Source organism: Tupaia chinensis, unplaced genomic scaffold, assembly GCF_000334495.1.
Source record: "Tupaia chinensis unplaced genomic scaffold, TupChi_1.0 Scaffold000706_1, whole genome shotgun sequence".
NCBI lineage: Eukaryota > Metazoa > Chordata > Mammalia > Scandentia > Tupaiidae > Tupaia > Tupaia belangeri.
In genome coordinates, this window is record NW_006160229.1 from 135,828 (window position 1) to 146,151 (window position 10,324).

Sequence of the window (10,324 nt, forward strand, 5' to 3'; positions counted from 1 at the left end):
ATGCAATTAAAATAATAGTGCTAAAGCGACATAAATAATCAGAAGAACATCCATGAAAAACAGATAAAGAAAAGATGCTTAAATGGCACATCATTAACTCATTTGATCTGAATAGCTATTATTGGAACTACTAAATAGGATATGGTTTTGACTAAATATATATTACATTTTAACAACACAGAATAATGTGGCAATTGGAGCCCAACAATTTACATCTTCCTTTTGAAAAGAGATGCCTTTTAACATTGATTGCAATAGGAGGAGACGCAGCAGTGTGGCAAAGTTTAATTGCAAAGATCATAATATTGTAATAAAGTATTATAATTGTCCATCAATTCATCTTAGATAAAACTCAAAAGTCATTATAGTTTTTTCACATTAATAAAATTACCTCCGATCTTTTTACTGCTCTGGCTTATTAACTCATTACTTATTCCTTTTGAGGAATTCTAACTATCAGGATGATCTGGTTTTCTGAGATGGGAATAAAAACTGTACTGAGTCAGAGATAATTGGTTTCAATTTTTAGACATACCACTAGCTTAACATATATCATTTAGTAGATTCTTTTAACTTTCAGGTTCTATTTTCTTTTTTTTTTAGAGAACAAATCTTTTATTCATTTTATTTAGGTTTAAGCTGCCTTTTGTCTTTGAAGCCTTTTAAAAAGAAAACCGAATTAGGTCCACTTCAATGTCCACTGATTTCTTTTTATGAAAATTGTATAATGCTGGCAGGTCATAGCGAAGTTCTGCAATAATACCCATCTTGATTTTCCATTCTGCAGCTTTCTTTTGAATATGTTTTCTAGTTGAAGATTTGTGTAAAGAATATACTGCTTTTCTTGCCATTTCCAAAGCAGTTTTTAGAAAAACCATATCTGTTCCTGCAACGTGAGGCCTGGTCGGATACTGTTCTAAAAGTAGCTTGGGCTTTTCGAATCCATCCACTTGTTGCAGGCGACTCTCTAGCTCCTTAAGCCTTAATTTTTTCATTTCAAAGTGTAGGCTCGCAGGGTTTAACCGCACAGGATCTGGGATGCAGATTCGTTCAGGTATGCCGCGAAGACGCAAGACCAGCCTCTGACCCGCTTCCCCGCTCCTTGGGGCCGCTAGTAGCAGCGGCAGGATAACTCAGCCGCGTCCTCACACCTCAGGAAGCGACCGCACCTCCCAGATTCTATTTTCTTATGTCAGACATGCAGTTTCTAATATCTGCCTTCTTGCCCTCATAAGTTTTCTATTTATATAAAAATTAGTAGTAGTAAATTTCTTTCATTAACCTTGGTTCACGGGCAAAAATGTGTGACTGAAAGTTCCTCTGAAAAAAGAGTTTACAATTACATAACAAAACATAACTTGTCCCTGATACCTTTAATGGTCTTGAATATCAGTCAGATTTCTCCTATTGAAAGACTAAAAACTTAAAATACATGAAGGACATTAAGAAATAAAGTCAGTAAACAGCTATATAACTTCAAATATTTAACTGTTCCACCACTTATTGAAATGATATTCATTCACTTGTCAAATATTAAATGGGTAATCTTTAATCACAGCAAACTGAAGGCTTATTTTTGTTTCAACCCCTTGAAATTTCAGTGAAATAATGGTTCACAGGAATAGAAATGGTATAGACCCACAAGGCAAAAAAATGGCAGAAGATATAACAGAGAAAGACGCTACACTTTTCAAAGGTGGATAACAGTGTGGTAAGCAATTGAGCAGACAACAGTAGCAGCAATAAGTGCATAAATGTATATCTTTCTTTTAATGAAAAGGACGTTACAGTAACTTCCATAACATTTATTTAAGACATATATTAATTCTATATAAGATTTATACAACTTATGATAAGTGCAACAGTGACCATTTTAATTGGACCATAAATACCATATGGAGTGGTAGATTGCTCAAATGATCAGTTTTATCTTTCAGCTGGAATTTGGTCATATTTAGAGGCACCAGCTAAAGCATACGGTGATAATAGCAATAGGGATGGAAGTACAGGAATTTCTGCAATTTTGTGTTCAGAAGAGTTATACTTTCATTCACACATCCTGTTCTCCTCTTCAATGTCACAGATCCTTCCCTTGGACAGTATCACTCTAATTTATTTGGGGTTACCCTTTAAGTAAACAACAACATTTTCACACAATCACCCTAGAATAAATTCACCATTTGGCAAAGCTTGCCCATGCCCACAGAGCTCCCAATTCATTTTAAGTATTTTAAAATATGAAAATAAATGAAATCATCCATATATAAAAAAGACCAAAAAAAAAAGAAAGAAAATCTTCAGAACAGAAAAAAAAAACCACTTTTCAGAGTATCTTGATATATTTTCAAAGTATTGCTTTCAAATACAAAACAATCTATTGTTGCTGTTCTTGAAGAAATAGAAGATATTGTGAACTCATTCATGAATATGAAGCATTCCAGCTTAGGGTTTAGCAGGACTCAGCCATTTTGAAATTAATAAAGGCCTCTAGTGAGAACAATCTGACTAACCGCTGTTTGAAGAGTGATTATAAGAGAATCCAGGAGTTGGTATTTGAAGAAATCAAGATAACTACTCAGGTGAAAGCATTTGACTGATTGACTGTATTGAGGAGTGATTCACATCTGCTTGTATCTTGTACCTATATATACCATGAGGATGTTGTACTTTTCAAAATCATTTAGTGTCTGTCTCCCCATAACCAGTTACAGAAATAACTCCCTTTCTTCTTCAGCTTCTTCTTCATTTCACTGAATGTGAGAAGCAGCAGCCAGATAGTTTGGCGAAATGATTTTCATTCACTTGTCAAATATTAAATGGTTACTCTTTAATCACAGCAAACTGAAGGCTTATTTTTGTTTAAACCCCTTGAAATTTCAGTGAAATAATGGTTCACAGGAATAGAAATGGTATAGACCCACAAGGCAAAAAAATGGCAGAAGATATAACAGAGAAAGACGCTACACTTTTCAAAGGTGGATAACAGTGTGGTAAGCAATTGAGCAGACAACAGTAGCAGCAATAAGTGCATAAATGTATATCTTTCTTTTAATGAAAAGGACGTTACAGTAACTTCCATAACATTTATTTAAGACATATATTAATTCTATATAAGATTTATACAACTTATGATAAGTGCAACAGTGACCATTTTAATTGGACCATAAATACCATATGGAGTGGTAGATTGCTCAAATGATCAGTTTTATCTTTCAGCTGGAATTTGGTCATATTTAGAGGCACCAGCTAAAGCATACGGTGATAATAGCAATAGGGATGGAAGTACAGGAATTTCTGCAATTTTGTGTTCAGAAGAGTTATACTTTCATTCACACATCCTGTTCTCCTCTTCAATGTCACAGATCCTTCCCTTGGACAGTATCACTCTAATTTATTTGGGGTTACCCTTTAAGTAAACAACAACATTTTCACACAATCACCCTAGAATAAATTCACCATTTGGCAAAGCTTGCCCATGCCCACAGAGCTCCCAATTCATTTTAAGTATTTTAAAATATGAAAATAAATGAAATCATCCATATATAAAAAAGACCAAAAAAAAAAGAAAGAAAATCTTCAGAACAGAAAAAAAAAACCACTTTTCAGAGTATCTTGATATATTTTCAAAGTATTGCTTTCAAATACAAAACAATCTATTGTTGCTGTTCTTGAAGAAATAGAAGATATTGTGAACTCATTCAGAAATATGAAGCATTCCAGCTTAGGGTTTAGCAGGACTCAGCCATTTTGAAATTAATAAAGGCCTCTAGTGAGAACAATCTGACTAACCGCTGTTTGAAGAGTGATTATAAGAGAATCCAGGAGTTGGTATTTTAAGAAATCAAGATAACTACTCAGGTGAAAGCATTTGACTGATTGACTGTATTGAGGAGTGATTCACATCTGCTTGTATCTTGTACCTATATATACCATGAGGATGTTGTACTTTTCAAAATGATTTAGTGTCTGTCTCCCCATAACCAGTTACAGAAATAACTCCCTTTCTTCTTCAGCTTCTTCTTCATTTCACTGAATGTGAGAAGCAGCAGCCAGATAGTTTGGCTGGTAACAAAATTAGAGTAGGTGGCTCCCCCCAAAAAAAAAGAAAAAAAAAAATCAGAGATGAACCAGATGGTGGCACAACAATAACAACTGGACTCACATTAGAAAGGCCCTGGGTTTTCAGGACCAGCAGATTTCATAATGGTTATGTTGCTGGACTCCTACGCAATCATGGTTCAAGTCCCAGACACAGTGGCTTAAAATTCACACCAGATGCATATGCGTACATGCCCAAAATCCCAAAAGGAGAATGGAGGAGAAGGCATTGTGGCATGGTCACCCACTGATTTATCACTTTCTTTTTCTCTGTCTCTTTCTGTCTCTCTGTGCATGTGCCCTATACAAAAATCTCTCAGCAAAATAAATAAATAAATAAATAAATAAATAAATAAATAAATAAAATAAAAGGAAAGGAAAGAATCTGGGTTCTCATCCTGGGACCTTCTGAAGTATGCCACACACAGACATGTGCTCATGGTTAGGGCTCGATGAGACTTGGGGTGGGTCACAGCATGACAGCATGAAGACTTATTGGGCATGCTTGTCTCTCTCACCTATGGAATAAATAAATAAATAAATGTTTAAAATATTTGTTCATCTCCATAGCCTGATGATTAAGGAATCCAGATCCTACATGTCCACCCATGCAGTTTGAGTCCCAGACCTGACAGTTTGAAAAGCATGCTGAGTGCACGTGCATGTGTTCTCGAAATCTCAAAAAGAGAGAGAGGTGGAGGAAAAGGAATTGCAGTGTGACCATTCCCCATGGGAGTTGCCTTCTCCTCTCCCTCTGTGTCTGTCTCTCTCTGCTGAGTGTATACAACCTATAGCAAAATGCATATATTCAGAGAACAAGAAACAATTTTTAGGAATGTGTGTGCTTATATTTGTGTATGTGTGTGTGTATTTGTATGCATGTATGTGTGTATGCTACTGTGTAAATATTTAAATTAAAAGAGAGGACAACAGAGTTTAAATTTACTGCCAAGAAAAGTACAACAAGAAGAAAGCATGGGAACCAGGAGATAAAAGCTAAGAAAATTGAAGTGTTAGCTTAGAAGGCACAATAACTTATGTAAATCTAGAGGGCAGAAAACAGAGGAGAGGAAATTATGAAATAATCAGGAATATTTCTTAGAACGAAAACCTCGTGTTTTCAGACTGAAAGTATCCAATATGATGCATGTGAAAGGAGTATAGGTATATTCTCATTGGGAAATTTCAGATCCTTACCTTTATTAATTTCCTATTTAGTTATAACAAAGTATCGCAAACTTAATGTCTTAAAAGAAATAAAAAAACTTGGGACCAGCAGTTAGCGTAATGGCTATGTTGCTGGACTCCCATGTATTCGACCGTGGTTCGAGTCCTGGACCTGGTGGCTTAAAACTCACTCCAGGCGCATGGGTGCGCATGCCCAAGATCCCAAGAGGAGAATGGAGGAAAAGGGATTGCAGCATGGCCATCCCCCCTGGGGGGTGATTTCTTGCTTTCTGTCTCTCTGTCTCTCTCTTTCTCGTGAGCACATGTGCCCTATAGCAAAAAAACTCTCCAAAAAAAAAAAAAAAGAAAGAAAGAAAAGAAATAATTAAAAATGTGTCCTATAGTTCTAAGGGCCAGAAATAAAAATCAGCTTCTCTGGGGTAAATTTGAAATATTGGCAAGGCTTATTTTGGAATATCAGCAGAGCTTGTTTCTTCTAGAGTCTCTAGGGGAGCGTATTTTCCTTGCCTTTTCTAGCTTCTGGGTGCTGCCTGCATCCCTAGGCTCATGACCTTTCCTCACGTTATTCCAACTTTTTGCTCCTGTACTCACATCTCTTGTTTCTATAGTCAGATTTCTCTCTATTTCCCTCTTATGAGGACCCATGTGATTTCACTGGCGCTCCTAGGTAATCTAGAATAACCTCCCCATTTCATACTCTCAATTTAATTACATCTGCAAGGCCCTTTACCATGTAAGGTAACAGTGACATGATTCAGGGATTGGGACATGAACATCTTTTGGGGATTATTATTCAGCCTACCAAAGTACTTTGATGAGAAATAAATTTTAAAACTTCCAGGGATGAAATAGATGCTTAGGCAAGGTAATAAGAACAAAGAATCAGAAAATTATCAGCACTTGCAACTGCAATACTGAAAGCTAGAAGAGGGTGAAAAACAGACTGAACTAAAATTCCAAGTCCAGTCAACCTATGAATTAAGAGATGTTTAGACATGCAGAATCTCTAGAAATTCCCCTCCCCTACCTCAACTGAGCCTATGATTTCATCCAAGCAAGAAAGAGAAAGTCAGAAAATTCAGGAAAGGGAAGCCAACCTAACAATGAGATGAGGGAAACCCTGTTGATGGTGAAAGGAAGGCTCGGAATGACAGCTCTGAAGCAGGTGTAGAGTAAAATGAATACAGATTGAAGCCCAGAGGACAGTAAGCTAAAGATGTGAAGTAAGAGACCTAAAAATAAAAGGAGGTACTGATAGAAGGACTTAAAATATATTCAAGAATTTGGGGAAAATATTGAAAGGAATGTTTAGAGAACTATTGGAGATTTTGGAATATTAAAGTTACATAGAAAAACTAAGCTAGTTTTTTGATTGTTTAGGTTTTGTCATAGGGTGGATATGCTCCCTGGAGAGACAAAGAGAAAGACAGTGAGAGAAAAAGTGAGAAATTACCCCCCGGGGGAGATGGCCTCACCACAGTCCCTTCTCTTCCATTCTCCTTTGGGGATTTCGGGCACACATGCCTGGTGTGGTTTTCAAGCTACCAGGTCCAGGACTTGGACCATACGTGACCAAAAGAGTCTAGTGCCTTAACCAGCATGCCTCCAGTTTACTCCTAGTATTTTTTAAAATATTTTTAATTTTATTTACTCAGACATGGAACCAACCTAAATGTCCACAAACTGATGAGAATGTGAAAAAGCAAGCCACCAGGTCCAGGACTTGAACAATGGTTGGCCATATGGGAATGTCCAGCATCTAACCTCCACACCACCTGCTGGTCCTGCTCCTAGTATTTTTTTCTAGGTATATTTTCCTGCTAATACAAAATGTTGTATGAAAAGAAATAAAATAATTATATACTACATAGTTCAGTAATGAGTAATATTATGTGGTGATAATGTTATCACTGATGACTACATTAACCAGAAATTGTGGTATAAGAATATTTGTAAGAGGACCAGCAGATGGAATAAGGGTTATGTCGCTGGACTCCTACATCGTTGACCGTGGTTTGAGTCCCAGACCCAAGTGACTTAAAACTCATGCCAGGCATGTGTGTGAGTGCCTAAGATCCCAAGAGGAGAATAGAGAAGAAGGAATTACCACATGGACATCGCCCTGGGGGCGGGGGGGGGTTGATTTCTTACTTTCTGTCTCTATGTCTCTCTGTCTCTCCAGTGAGTGCCTGTGCCCTTTAGCAAAAATCTCTTTCCTCCCCAAAAAAAGAGTACTTGTAAGATAAGGTGTGGACATGATAGCATATAGGGACGCATATGGATCATGTTGATATTTGAACCCTTGTACTCAGCTGATAGGATGCAAATTAACATAGCCATTATGAAAAACTGCATGGAGGTTCCTCAAAAGATTAAAAATAAAGCTGCCATTTGGGGACCAGCAGTTGGCATAATGGCTATGTCACTGGACTCCCATGTAGTCGACCGCGGTTCAAGTCCCAGACTTGGAGGCTTAAATTCACACCAGGTGCATGTGCGTCCATGACCAGGATCCCGAGAGGAGAATGGAGGACAAGGGATTGTGGCATGACCATCCCTCCTGGGGGTGATTTCTTGCTTTCTGTCTCTCTGTCACTCTCAGTCTTTTTGGTGAGCGCATGTACCCTATAGCAAAAACTTCTACAAAAATATAAATAAATACAAATAAATAAATAAATAAAAACTGTCATATGATCCACCAATCCTACTTTTATGTGTACGTACAAAATAATAATAATAATAATGATAATAATCACTAAGTCAAAGAGATCATTTGCACTCCTGCGTTCATTGCAGCATTATTCACAAGCAAATACATAGAAACAACCAAAATGCTCGTTAATAGATGAATGGATTTAAACATGTGGTTTTCATAAGCAATGGACTACTAACTAGCTTTAAAGAAGAAGAAAATCCTGCCATTTGTGACCACATGGGCATAACTGGAGGACATTATGCTAAGTGAGATAACCCAAGCACAGAAAAACAAACACTACATTTTCTCACTTACATATGGAATCTAAAACATACAGAATCATAGATGTGGAGGTTAGAATAGTGATTATAAAAGTTACGGGTGGGGGAATGTGGGGACACGTTTAAGAGAGAGAGTCTGAGGTGTGGGGACATGCACCATGCACTGAGCAAACACCACATGCTCTTTTGGGGTTTGGCAGAACCTTGTAACTTGTCTTTCCCTGACCTTGGCTGCAGACAGAGCAAGGGTGGAAATTACTAGGGGCGTTCCAACAGACACATCTGATGGACTTCAAGAAACATCTTGACCCCAATTAGTAAAGTCCAATCCCTGCTCTGCATCTGAAAGGTTCTTTAGACTACTCTGGGTGTGGTGGTGCACTCCTTATGGAGAAGTTCTTTAGCTCCTTCCCCACACCTAACAGCTAGTTCTCTGCATTAGAAGAGAAGATGAGATTTGCTCTAGTGGGATTACCACCAAGGGATACACCTGGCCCCGGGTATGACTAATCCCTTATAGATTTGTTAACTGCTTCTTATTGTCTGTAACCTCGCCAATAATCCATGAAGTGTCATGAAACATACATGTGTAATGTCTCCTTGTACTATAAATAAAGACGCCCAGTTCATCTGGGAGGGACAAGTTGCTTGGGCTATCTAGGCTCAGGCTGCCTGTGTCCATTTCTACTCTATCCCTTTGTCTCGTTCTTTCCAATTCCCCGGTCCTGGCAAGATGGAGGGCTTTCTCTTTCTCGTCCTCTTTCTCTTCCTCACCAGCAGCCCCCTGATCATGATTCAGCCAGACCCAAGCCCTGGGGCGGACGCCAACAGGGGAATGGGGAGATGGTGGTCAAAGATACAAAATCTCAGTTAGACAAGAAGAATATGGGATTTTTTTTTTTTAGATCTGTTGCACAGCATTACAAATGTAGTTCATTATACTGTGTTGTACATTTCAAAATTGTTAAGAGAATGCATTTCAAGTGTTCTCACCACAAAAAGGATAAATATTTAAGATAATGGATCTGTTTGTTTAATTTAATCATTCAATATTACATACATAAATTGTCACATTGCTCCATACCCCATAAATATATATAATTATAAATGTCAATTTAGGACAAAATCAAAGAAAAATAATAACTGATCATTCAACAAGTAGAAATATAAGCTATTTTTTTTTAGAAAAATATGAACAATTGGAGGTAAATTCTGGAATAAAATGTCCAAAGTTTTTAAAGCGGTTGTCCCTGAGGTCTGGAGTTCAGATTTGAGAGGGATGTGATAAGTCATTCTGCTGTTTTATTATGTCCTTTAAAACTATTTTATACTTTTTAGCAATGAATATGGATTGCTTTAGGCAATAAAACACCAGCACAAGCATATATCAATGGAGGATTTCTTCTTAATCAGGCACCATGCAAGTGTCTGGGGACATTGTCATCACAGCAGTTCCACTGTGTGGCCCTGTCTTCAGTGATGCAGAAGTCCCTGACTCCAAAAATCTCAGTTTTATAAAACAGCATCTGGGTGAGTTTTGTATGACACAACATTTGGTAGGTACTTCTTACTCCCAAAAATAGTATGTAATTTACATTATGATGATCTACAAGATTATACAAAAATAATCTACAAATTGTACTGCAAGCGAAGCTTTGCTTCCATTCTCTCTACTAAAGCGCATTTACCAGAGCTTTTGAGAATCAATAGGCTTAACTGATTTCACATCTATAAGATTTTATTGCACATTGAAAGAATTTGGATCACAACACTAATCCTGGAAGTAATTTTCCATCATCTGGTTACACCGTCCCGAGATTCTTTATGTAACAGCTAAGTTCATGTTATTAATAATAAGAATAGCTGCCAATTATTGATCATTTACTCCCTGCCAGGCAGCACAGTAAGATATACATATATATATATACTATTTCACTTGATCCTCACACAGTCCAGGGATATAATAATTTTTATATTCCCATTCTAAGAAGTAATCTGATGTTCAGAGAAATTACATAATTTTCAGAGTCACAAAGCTAGTGAGAGCCAGGATTGGACTCAG

The 10,324-nt window shown here is 37.3% G+C and overlaps 1 pseudogene; it reads right to left on the minus strand.

The window, feature by feature from the left end:
• Nucleotides 1-634: 634 nt before the first annotated feature.
• Nucleotides 635-9,344, minus strand: LOC102480498 (methyltransferase-like protein 5 pseudogene; annotated as a pseudogene).
• Between the last annotated feature and the right edge of the window lie 980 nt (nt 9,345-10,324).